The 12,834-nt window shown below is 42.1% G+C and overlaps 1 long non-coding RNA gene across 2 annotated transcripts in view; it reads left to right on the top strand.

Annotated features, from left to right (window-relative positions):
• LOC141994491 (uncharacterized) overlaps window positions 1-12,834 on the top strand; it is a 51,236-nt gene that overhangs the window by 20,018 nt on the left and 18,384 nt on the right. Inside the window, exon 2 of one of the 2 annotated variants that reach the window (XR_012641143.1) lies at window positions 2,942-3,040. The exons of the other annotated variant lie outside the window; for it this stretch is intronic. This is a non-coding gene — a long non-coding RNA (uncharacterized LOC141994491). The remainder of the gene's footprint in view (window positions 1-2,941; window positions 3,041-12,834) is intronic. 2 annotated transcript variants of the gene reach the window in all.

Genomic DNA, 12,834 nt, shown 5'->3' on the forward strand with positions numbered 1-12,834 from the left:
CAGGTCCTGATGAAATGCATCCTAGAATACTCGAGGAGCTGACTGAGGAGATATCGGAGCCATTAGCGATTATCTTTGAAAAGTCATGGAAAACTGGAGACATTCCAGAAGACTGGAAAAGGGCAAATATAGTGCCAATCTATAAAAAGGGAAATAAGGACAACCTGGGGAATTACAGACCAGTCAGCTTAACTTCTGTACCCGGAAAGATAATGGAGCAAATAATTAAGCAATCAATTTGCAAACACCTAGAAGATAATAAGCTTTCTTTGACAGGGTAACAAGCCTTGTGGATGGGGGGAAGCGGTAGATGTGATATATCTTGACTTTAGTAAGGCTTTTGATACTGTCTCGCATTACCTTCTCATAAACAAACTAGGGAAATACAACCTACATGGACCTACTGTAAGGTGGGTGCATAACTGGTTGGAAAATCGTTCCCAGAGAGTAGTTATCAGTGGGAAGGGCATAACGAGTGGAGTCCCGCAGGGATCTGTTCTGGGTCCAGTTCTGTTCAATATCTTCATCAATGATTTAGATAATGGCATAGAGAGTACACTTATAAAGTTTGCGAACAATACCAAGATGGGAGGGGTTGCAAGTGCTTTGGAAGATAAGATTAAAATTCAAAATGATCTGGACAAACTGGAGAAATGGTCTGAAGTAAATAGGGTAAAATTCAATAAGGACAAATGCAAAGTACTCCACTTAGGAAGGAACAATCAGTTGCACACATACAAAATGGGAAATTACTGCCTAGGAAGGAGTACTGTGGAAAGGGGATCTGGGGTCATAGTGGATCACAAGCTAAATATGAGTCAACGGTGTAACGCTGTTGCAAAAAAAAGTGAACATGATTCTGGGCTGTATTAGCAGCAGTGTTGTAAGCAAGACATGAGAAGTAATTCTTCCGCTCTACTCCATGCTGATTAGGCCTCAACTGGAGTATTGCGTCCAGTTCTGGGTGCCACATTTCAGGAAAGATGTGGACAAATTGGAGAAAGTCCAGAGAGGAACAAAAAAAATGATTAAAGGTCTAGAAAACATGACCTATGAGGGAAGACTGAAAAAAATGGTGTTGTTTAGTCTGGAGAAGAGAAGACTGAGAGGGGACATGATAACAGTTTTCAAGTACATAAAAGGTTGTTACAAGGAGGAGGGAGAAAAATTGTTCTTCTTAACCTCTGAGGATAGGACAAAAAGCAATGGGCTTAAATTGCAGCAAGGGCGGTTTAGACTGGACATTAGGAAAAACTCCCTGTCAGAGTGGTTAAGCACTGGAATAAATTGCCTAGGCAATGGTGGAATCTCCATCACTGGGGATTTTTAAGAGCAGGCTGGACAAACACCTGTCAGGAATGGTCTAGATAATACTTAGTCCTGTTTTAAGTGCAGGGGATTGGACTAGATGACCTCTCGAGGTCCCTTCCAGTTCTATGATTCTGTGATTGTGCAGGACATTGGATACATAGAATACATACACCAGATGCCTGATAGGCACTTCTCCTTTCTCTTTGCATGATGGAGGAACAAGTTCTCACTTCCTGAATTGAAGGGAGCTGGTACCCACTTCTCCCCTCTTCTTTTGGGGACAAAGCAGAGACCTGGGGAGTGCTTGATGGGGCCAAGGGCTTCAGGATTTCTCTGGGTTGTTTGAAGGGCTGAATAGCAACTGATTTCTGCAGCTCCCAGAATTTGAATATTATTTGAATAGGTTATTCATCAGGGCCTAATATGTAGGTTTGATAATTAGCATGGTGGTGACATGATCATTGGATGGGAATGCATATGCTTGCCCATGGGCAGAGGAATTTTGCAAGACTTGGGTTGGACAAAGGTGGGCTCTTCCCCTGCTGGATAGAGAAAATACCATGCACGTTTATGGTGCTGGGTGCTCAATAACACAGATCAGAAATGACTGACAAAGAGGGTGAGAAACCCGAAGACATCTCCCCCACTCAAAGAAAAGGGGAGGGAATCTTGCCGTTTCCTTTCTCACGGCATTTTAGCCTCTCCAGCCTGTTGCTGCTAAGAGATCGATCTTTTGTGGAGCTATGAAGGTGTGGGATTTTATAGGCTCTGTGGAAAGACATGGTCCAAAGCTCAGAGGCAGGTGAAGACTGTGTTTGCAAATGTCAATACCACATGCAAATCATTTGCAAACTGGCCTTGCAAATTTGTTACTGTTTATTCTAAGCCTTTATAAAATGTGAGTGGGTTTGGCGTGTGTTTTCCAGGGATCAAAGGGTAGACCAAGCAGATTGAGTTGCTGAGTCACCATCTGGGCTTTTGGGCTTTGCATATTGCGCAGGCCTTCAACATCACAATGGCTTGTTTGCCTGGATATGCTGAGGAGCAGTTTGTGGGCTTTGCACTATTTTATTTTTCTTTCCCTGCTACAGCTATGAATTAAATATATCTAAAAGCTAAAAAACTCTACGTACCAGGAATTGGGTGGCTTAGGTAATATGGAGCCTTTTGCCTTTAGTCTCTTTGAATTTGGTCCAGGTCAGTAGTGTCTTGTAAATTGCAACCATCTGGATTTTGTTGAGTGGTCTGTGTGAAATGAGCTTGGTGGATCTCAGCCTGTTTCCTCTGCTTCATTAAAAAAAAAAAAAAAAATTGGTCCCTTCACTGGAAAGCTCAGCAGAGAAGCCAAATATCTACTTAGATTGTAAGCTTTAGGGGGCATGGATCATCTTTTTATTCGGTGTTTGTACAGCCCTTAGCACAATGGGGTTCTCATCCATGACTGTGGCTTCTCGGCTCTACCACAATACAAATCAATAGTGATAATAATAATAAAGATGAACTGAGCCACACACTCTGAGCTCCATCCTCCTAGAGGTTCCCCTTTCACTCCTAGAGGTGGCCCTTTCAGAACAAGGTTGAGGTCCACTGGTGGAATAGGTTTTAGACCAATGCTTTATTGTTTGTTTAGGCGAGGTTTTTGTCTAAGATATCCCAGTGGGGTTTGCAGTGGACACTTAACCAAGGGAAGCTGAACTAAGGAAATTCCCAGCCCACCCACACAAGACACGTAAGTATGGCTTTTATCCATGAATATTCAAATGTGGCCTCCATTTTGTGTGTGTGTGTGTGTGAACACTTCAACACTCATTTTTGAGCACTGTCACCTGTGTGCACAGGTGATGGTATTTAAAAATACATGTGGTAGCATGTGCAAAGTAGCACAAATGGAAACCAGGTTGAAGCTCCTCTGAAAACTTGATCCAAAATATTAGCATGCTCATTGTACTGGTGGAGAACTTTACCCCTGCCTGGAGGTTGCTCTTCAGTTTTACTGGCTCACTAAACACCTGTACAGAATTGAGCAGTTCTTGGCTCTGGTTCCCCAGGTGAACATCATCTAGAAGAGGAAAATTACTGGGAGAAAGCAATAGGAAAGTGCATCATGCTTTGGGTGGCATTGATGGCAAATAATATCCTCTCATGTCCATACAGAGAGTCTTTAATTAAAAGGAGTAATTAGAGCTTATACTAACACAAATTCATTAATTCCTATAGCACCCCACCTATGTAATGGAATAGGGGAGTATTAGTGCTCCCATTGTACAGGTGGGAAACTGAGACAGAAAGGCCTGATTCACAACTGCTAAGCACCTGCAGCAGCCACTGCCTTCAATGAAATCGAAAGGGGACAAGTTAAGAACTGATCAAAAGGAATTCCTTTTCACATAATGCATTGTTAGACTGTGGAACTCATTGCCACAGGATGTTGTTTAGGCCAAGAACTTGGTAAACTTCAAAGATGGATTAGACATTTGTATGGACAACAAGAATATCCAGAGTTGTAATAATTAAGGATAAAATAAGAGTATTGGAAAGGAGTTAGAGATTGGGGTGGGCCCTTTTGCAGGGAAGATTCTCCCACATTTGCCTGTTGTGGGATTTGTGTACCTTCCTCTGAAGCTTCTAGTGCGGGCCAGCATTGTGATACACAATACAGGACTTTCATGAGCCATAGGTCTGATCCATTCTGGCAATTCCTATGTTCCCATGACTCGTTTGGCATTGTGTATGCTCAGCACCCCTGAAAATCTTGCTCAAAGCTACCCAGAGGTGGCCGTATCAGGAATAGAACCCAGGAATTCCTCGTTCCCAGTCCGGTGGTGTAACTGCTAGTCAATGCGGCCTCTGATGGCACTAACAATCCCATGACACTTTCAATAAGAGAGTTTTCTGACAACTTTTCTTCGGTTTTCTGACAAAATGCTGCTTCCAAAATTTGTCCTAAATTTTCCCTGTCGATTTAACTGGATCATCACAAATGTTATGCAGTGTCCCTGGAGCTGGTAACTCACAATCTGCATCCCACCCAAAGGAGGTTTCTATTTCAGTAATGAGCAAAGAGAGCCTCTGGTATATGAGTGTAGAAACACGTTGGAGTCCAATTCTTTTGTGTGAAAGGTGCTGAATAAACATGAAGTAATTGCTGTACCATGGTTACACTAAGAAGAAAATTGTGTCTTATGCCTGGCTGATGACAATCTTGTGTCAAGTCAGGTCATTGCAATTGTTTATTTCTACAGGGGTTGACGGTGCTGAGGGCTGGAGCTTTGTTGACCTATAAGGTTGCAAAATTTAAATAATAATACCTAGCATGTCTCATCTGTAGATCTCAGAGCATTTTACCCTGATTTCCAGATGGGGTAACTGAGGCACAGAAAGATGAACGGAGATGCCTAATGGCCAGTGGCAGAGGTAAGAAAGAACCCAGGTCTCCTGAGTCCCAGTCCAGCACACAGCCACACTGCTTCTCATCAGTGAATGAATTGCGATTGTTTTACAGCTGAATGAAAATGATTATTCACCACTGATAAGACAATTGGACGTCATATGCAAATTCCTGCTCTCAAATGGCCTCATCAAAGCTTTTTTCTGAACCTCAGCCTTCTCTACTCTTTAAAATGACAGTGTAATTTTTTTTTTATTTTGATGCTCAAGAGCTTTATCATCCAGAGGTTTCTGATAAAGGACGTTCAGAGCCATGTTTTCCTGGAGGCCTCAAATGGCTTTCTGAATTGGAGGGGTCAAAGCTGTGCGAGCCAGCACCTTGTATTTTCACACACACACTAGTAGGTAGGTGTCAGTCTGCCAGATTTGCATAGCAAAACATAATTTGCCAGTGCAAACATGGGCTTTTTGCGTGTACACAAAATCGTGGGCCCAGATTTAGAGGTTTCTGTTGAAAATATTGCTACTGGGACATATGTAGCAAAATGTATTAGGTCAGTTCCTGTCCTTCACTGCAGCCACTTTGCACCAGTCCACAAGCTCAAGGTACCAGGAAGCCATCTGGTCTGGCTGCCTGAGTTTTCCATCAGTGTAGGGAAGTCCCTAGATGGCTTATTGCTGGTATAGTGGCTCTGACTCCTCACCCCTCTCTGCCCCCTGACATAGGTGGCATGGCTGGGTGCCATTGCATCCAGCTGAACCCTGGCTGCTGGAGCTGTCCCTATTGACTTTGGGCAGCCAACACAATTTAGAGCAGCCCCAAGAGTACTCTAAGATGTGCCTTTGGACCAGACTGGCAATTTAAGGATTGGGGTGCTTTAAATCCTCTGTTAACTACTCTCTCCTGAACAGCACTGTGTACAGAAGGGTCAAACTCCAGGATCTGGTCCATTGACTTTATATGTTGATGAGTATCAAGATTTATGGTCCCTCTAGGTCAGTGGTCTCCAAACTTTTTGGTTCGCGCACCCCCAGGGTGAAGCCCGGAAGACCTGCTGCAGACGCGCCGCCGGAGGGGAACACCAGCCGTGGACGTGCAGAGCTGCTGCCGAAGAAAAAGAATGGCGAGGTGCCATCTGGCGGTGCTCCTGCTGCCGCGCACCCCCTGGGATCATCTCAAGGGTGCGCGCGCCCCAGTTTGGAGACCACTGCTCTAGGTAGTCACTGACCCTCAGCACAAGGTCCAGTCTTTTCCCCTGTGGTCAATGAACCCTGAAGCTTAGTTCAGTGGAAGTCAATATTTATTCTTCTTAATCATTTGCATTTATTGGTACTAAAATAAACGAAAGCAGAACAAAGTAGTTGCCTTGTTCCACTGATTTTGTTGGGCACAGCTTGGTTCAGAGCTGAATCACATGGTCAGACTTTCCAACACTGTTTGGGCAGTTGATAGCCAGAAGAGCTGACGCTAGCCAAGGGAAAACTGCATGTCAGACCAGGAGGGATGCTGACCTTGCTGGTTAAATTCCTTGACGTGGTTTCGCATGTATCTGCGTTTTTACCTATTCCAGTCACTTCCTCCTCTCCCTGTGAAGAGCTTATGAAACTATGTGGGAAACACATGCTCATTGGTTTGGAGCCCATCAAAACATTATCATCTCAGCAGTGGGCTGAGTGACTTTTAAAAATCTCTCTGATTCATCCAACATGTGGAAAAACTGGGTCAGGAGCCAAAGAAGTGATGCTAAGAAAGAAGGTGAAGTCGCAAGATGCCTTTCACTTATATGGAGCTTTTGTGGACTTGCACGGGCAAGTCACGGCCTGGCATCATTTATGTCTGGTTTGAGACAATATTGATATTGGTAAAAGATAAGTAATGTAATAAAGGATGTCAATTTGTCAAATGACTTCACAGACCTGCAGTGCCAGCTGAATCCTGCATTCACTGAGTATGTAGGTGCCCGTGTTCTGTATCTGAAGTTCAGAGAATTATTTGTAGGACTAAACTCAGGGCTCATCAGTGGAGTTTACACCAGGAATGAATCTGGCCTGGATTTGTTATTGTGGGCCTAGAAATCCTAAAGGAACCTTTTCTTTCCTGTGCCCTCACTTTGTCCTGCTCCAGGCCAGGAAGCTTCTGCCCTAGAATGTCAAGGTAGCTAAGGGGATATCCCCTGACCATTTTTGGTTATGATTTCCCATCCTCCTCTTCCACTTTATTTCTCTGTGTTTTCTTTAGGGTCAGGAAGGCCTTTTCCTAGATCACAGTGACAGCAAGCTGCGGGGGGGAAAGGGGGGTGGGGGGTTCACCTTCCTGTGGAGTACTGAGCCGGGCTCATGCTCACCTATAAGACTCAAGTTGGTGTATTACATACATCTCAGGGCGAGAGAGTTGGGGCATCGGTGAATCTTGGTTCTTCCCATCTTTGTCTATATCTCCAGTTGTTGCGCGCAAGATGATTCATTCCTTGGGCCAGTGCCAAAACCTGGCAGCTGGAGGTGCTTTCTGTGGGACTTCCTATCCCTCGGCAGATTTTGCAGGGGCTTAGAGATTGATCAGTGCAGTACATGGGAACTGGTGGGATTTCTGTGGTTAGAAGCTGGAAGTAAAAGCTGAGGTGGTTTGAAGACTAGGCCAGCCTTGAAATAGGGAAGAATGGAAGGTAAGAGGAACAAAAACTGACCCTCAGAGGAACAGTAGTAGGCTCTAGGGAGAAGTGAAAACAGCTGTGATTACTAAAAGCAGTGATGTGAAACCGTGGGAGGGCTATTTGTGTTTCTTTCACTTCACTGTCTGGGCAGGTTTTCTTGGTTCTGACCCTTTCCTGCAGCCTTAGCTACAAATTCCTTCCTGCCCTGGGCTGGGCCATTGATGTCGGTGTATCTTACTCCCTCTAAATGTGGAGCCTGCAAAAGGCATGGAGGGGTATGGCCCATTTCTGGAAATGAGGGTGGGAATTCTACCACCAGATTGGCACCACTAACCTGGCCACTCTAAAACCTTGAGAGGGCTGGCTGGGGTAGGAAGGGAAGGCTTTTCTCTGCCAAGCCCCTGGGCTCTGGAATTCTCCCCGTCAGTATATGTTCAATAGCATCTTCCAGGGCCAGCATTATTTCAAATGCAGTTGTAGGTGGTGGTCTGGGTCTGTTGTATGGAGTGTGATGTTGGGCACTGAACATTTCCTTCCACTCTGGGATGTATCTGGGCATGCTCTGGTGGTTTATCTTTCGGGTTTTTTGTTAAGGTACTCAGAGGTGACCCTCAGTGCTGTTCCAGGCATGACAATCTCTAGGCAAATTTGGTGTGGAGGAGGGGGTGCTTGGAGTGGCGGAAAATAGCACTTGCTTTTTAAAGATGCTGAATTGAGCTGCCTGAGCAGGAGAGTTGGGATATTCCACGCGGCTGAGGCTTGTTTCTAGTTCTACCCATGCATATTCTTGCAAGGCTATTAAATAATAAGCAGTGCCTCATTGGAACCATCAAACATTCCAAAGCGCACGCCTGTTGTTGGTTATTTCACTTTCCCACTGGTCCTTTTTGCTGACAGATTCTAGAAACTTTCCCAGTTGGACCCTTCACCTGTCCCTGATGATGTGTGGGAAAACCTTCCTTCCCTTCTCCACGCAGCCTCTCTGGCAACATCCTTTCTCACCGAGGAGCTGGGTTTTGCTCCTAATGCAGGACAGGGTTAACTCCTTATTTCACCTGAGTGTGGAGTGGGCACAGTGGGCTTTCTTCACTTGGCACTGTATAAAGGGAAGGTGCCAGGCTCTGCTTGTGAGTCAGACCACAGCACTCACCAAACATTTTACAAACAGAGAATGCTGCTCTGAAGAGGAAAGTTTGAGGTCCTTTGTTTTTTGGCGCTGTGAGAAAATTTGTGCCAAGCCAAACTGTTGATGTTGGTTGTTTGCTTGTTTCTGCACTCACTGCATTTTTTTTTTTTGGCTGCTAATTTGCTTTGCATAAATTACCTTTCTTCTGCTCCTTTTAGAGTGGACTTGTAATTGCACTTTAAAAGGGGAATGATCTGCTTGGAGGTGCTGCCTTATTAAAGCTTGGCCTTCCCCTGTGCTCAGATGGGCTCAATTCTCAGTTACTCCGTCCCTGCCCTTGTGGCAGAGACAGGTTGAGGTATAGGTAGTGTTGTTCTGGGGCTGTGTAAGTGCCTCAGGTGTAAGTTAGAGCAGCCCAGAAGTAGCTCTAATTTACACTTTGTTTCCCAGGACCCCCTGATGCCTTGGGAAGCAGAGAATACCCATAGTGCAGTGTACGTTGGCCAGGCTCCTGATGCAGTCTATGCTTGGGACTGGGTTAGGAGTAGAGCTCATGTAGAGCCCTTACGCCAGCTGTACACCCAGCGGGGAGGCCCCCTGCATTAGGGATATTTTCAGGTGGCTATTTATGTACATTTAAGCCATCTTTACACTGTCAAAGTGGCCTAAATGTAACTGAGAATGAGAGCCAATGCCTATTTCTGCAGATCTCATCCTGTGTGTGAGGGCGTCTGTGTATATACCATGCAATTGCTTCTTAATGGTGATCTGTAAAGCACAGGAATTTTTAAGTATGGTCCCTTTTTATTTATTTATTAGGGCTGTCAATTAATTGCAGTTAACTCACATGATTAACTAAAAAAAATTAATCTCAATTAATTGCAGTTTTAATCACACTGTTCAACAATAGAATACCAATTAAAATGTATCAAATATTTTTGGATGTTTTTCTACATTTTCAAATATATTGATTTCAATTACAACACAGAATACAAAGTGCACAGTGCTCACTTTATATTACTTTTGATTACAAATATTTGCACTGTAAAAATCACAGACAAAAGAAATAGTATTTTTCAATTCACCTCATACAAGTACTGTAGGGCAATCTCTTTATCGTGAAAGTGAAACTTACAAATGTAGATTTTTTTTTGTTATATAACTGCACTCCATAACAAAACAATGTAAAACAAGTCCACTCAGTTCTACTTCTTGTTCAGCCAATTGCTAAGACAAGCAAGTTTGTTTACATTTATGGGAGATAATGCTGCCGGCTTCTTATTTACAATGTCACCTGACAATGAGAACAGGCATTCTCATGGCACTTTTGTATCTGGCATTGCAAAGTATTTGTGTGCCAGATACGCTAAACATTCATATGCCTCTTTATGTTTCAGCCACTATTCCAGAGGACATGCTTCCATGTTGATGATGCTTGTTAAAAAAATGCAGTAATTAAATTTGTGACTGAACTCCTTGGAGGAGAATTGTATGTCTCCTGCCCCATGGTTTTTCTCACATTCTGCCATATATTTTGTGTTATGGTAGTCTTGGATGATGACCCAGCATATGTTGTTTGATTTAAGAACATTTTCACGATAGATTTCACAAAACACAAAGAAGGTTCCAATATCAGATTTATAAAGATAGCTACAGTACTCAACCCAAGGTTTAAGAATCTGAAGTGCCTTCCAAAATCTGAGAGGGACGAGGTGTGGAGCGTGCTTTCAGAAGTCTTAAAAGAGCAACACTCTGATGAGGAAACTACAGAACCTGAACCACCAAAAAAGAAAATCAACCTTCTGCTGGTGGCATCTGACTCAGATAATGAAAATGAACATGCGTCAGTCTGCATTGCTTTGGATCATTATCGAGCAGAACCTGTCATCGGCATGGACGCATGTCCTCTGGAATGGTGATTGAAGCATGAAGCGACATATAATCTTTAGTGCATCTGGCACATAAATATCTTGTGACGTCAGGTACAACAGTGCCATGCAAACACCTGTTCTCACTTTCAGGTGACATTGTAAACAAGAAGCAGGCAGCATTATCTCCTGCAAATGTAAAAAAACTTGTTTGTCTGAGCGATTGGCTGAACAAGAAGTAGGACTGAGTGGACTTGTAGGCTCTACAGTTTTACATTGTTCTGGTTTTGAATGCAGTAATTTTTGTACATAATTCTACATTTGTAAGTTCAACTTTCATGATAAAGAGATTGCACTACAGTATTTGTATTAGGTGAATTGAAAAATACTATTTCTTTTGTTCTTTTACAGTGCAAATATTTGTAATAAAAATAAATATAAAGTGAGCACTGTACACTTCGTATTCTGTGTTGTAATTGAAATCAATATATTTGAAAATGTAGAAGACATCCAAAAATATTTAAATAAATGGTATTCTATTATTGTTTAACAGCGCAATTAATTGCGATTAATTTTTTTTAATTGCTTGACAGCCCTATTAATTATTTATTATTATTATTTTATTTATTATTGCTTTTTTAATTTCTAAAGAAGGCCAGAAGGGTTTCTTTATCACTTTTTAGCTTCTTCTGATAATAGTTCATCTTAATTAATTATCTTCTTAGAGTTGGTATGGCAACTTCCACCTTTTCATCTTCTCTGTATGTGTATATATCGTCTTACTATATGTTCCATTCTATGCACCTGATGAAGTGGGTTTTAGCCCATGAAAGCTTATGCTCAAATAAATCGGTTAGTCTCTAAGGTGCCACAAGAACTCCTGTTCTTTTTTTAAATCAGAAATTCAGATCTTGTCTCCCATTTTTCCTGAAAAACTCTATGGGCAACTGGAGAGTTGATAAGATTCTGACACCAGAGATCCCAAGCCAGGAAAATCTGACTAACTAAAAGAGAAAAGGATTTTTAGCCAGTTTGTTGAAAACTCTTGCTTGTTTTTGTGTTAGCTTTTGAGCTAGGCATTTCAGCTAAATAAGTGCTATCTTTGTTAAAGATTAAACACTACAGCCAGTCCATTAAAGATTCAGAACTCCCAGTTCACATCTGAGAAAGTTTCTAATGAGTCCTTAGATTCATAAAGAAAATTTCTTAAAGGGCCCAATTAGAAATGATCAGTTAAACTAATTAATGGATTTACTTGTAAATTCTCCAGAAAAATCATTCTATGCTCACAGAATAAGTTTGGAAAGGATACATAACAAGAGGTAAGCAGGCACATTCTCCATGAGTGTAAATGGGTGCCACTCCATTGACTTCAATGGAGTTTCACCCATTTATAAAAGCAGATAATTTAGCCCAAAATATTTCCTAGAGCAGAGCTTTTTGAAAAACATCCACTCTTGATTTAAAAATTGTCAGTGATGGAGAATCCACCATGAAGCTGAATAAGTTGTTCCAATGGTTAATTACTTTCACTATTAAAAATGTATGCCTTATTTCCAATCTGAATTTATCTAGCTCTAACTTCCAGCCATTGGATCGTGTTCTACCTTTCTCTGCTAGATTGCAGAACCATTATTAAATATTCATTCCCTTGTAGGTACTTTTTGACGGTAATCAAATCACCCCTTAATCTTCTCTTTGAAATGAAACTCATCCCAGCCTGGCCACCTTCCCCTCGCAACAAAGGCCTGAGTGGTCCGTTCCTATTCAGCTAAGCACTTAAGCACCTCGCTGTGTGTCTGAAGTGAATGATGATTCAAGATTGTCGAATAACAGGCTCAACTGGAATTATTTAATCAAGGATTATCAATCAGAGATTAGTACAGCACTGTACAGAATACAGAAAGAATAGATACATTACCACCCTGGATGTAAGGTAAAGAGCTGGCTCTGTTTCTCTTCTTCACTGTAACTGGTGGGATGCGCAGTTTCGTTCCCCAACTAAGTTCCAAAACTTCTGTCATTATATAGGGTTTTTAGACAGAGACCCCTCTTTGCCAAAAGTATTCTCCCAGAACCATATACTCTGATGACATTTAATATCTTTCAGTGTGTCCTCTTTCCTCCATACTCATTCTTCTCTGTTGATTCCCCAATAGGAAACATTATATATATAAAGGGGATGGTTTCCATGAACATCTGGAATTTTATAGACATGGAGGCACCAAAGATTATTAGATACACCTAACACATAGAATTCCTGAATAGGGTTACTTGTCGGGTAAAGGCTAGTATTCTGGGCCTTAGAATTTAAACATTCTTTTTGTTAATGTCATAAAGATTCTCAAGAATATAGTTAATACATAAATGAGTCAAATATACAGAAAGAAAATGACCAAAAGGGTTTATACTTCCTAACAGGTACTAACAACATGACGTAAACCCATTCGCTTCTATGGGACTTAAGTATATGCTTTGTTTAAGCATGTGC

The sequence above is a fragment of the Natator depressus genome, chromosome 10, assembly GCF_965152275.1.
Source record: "Natator depressus isolate rNatDep1 chromosome 10, rNatDep2.hap1, whole genome shotgun sequence".
In the NCBI taxonomy this organism is placed as follows: domain Eukaryota; kingdom Metazoa; phylum Chordata; order Testudines; family Cheloniidae; genus Natator; species Natator depressus.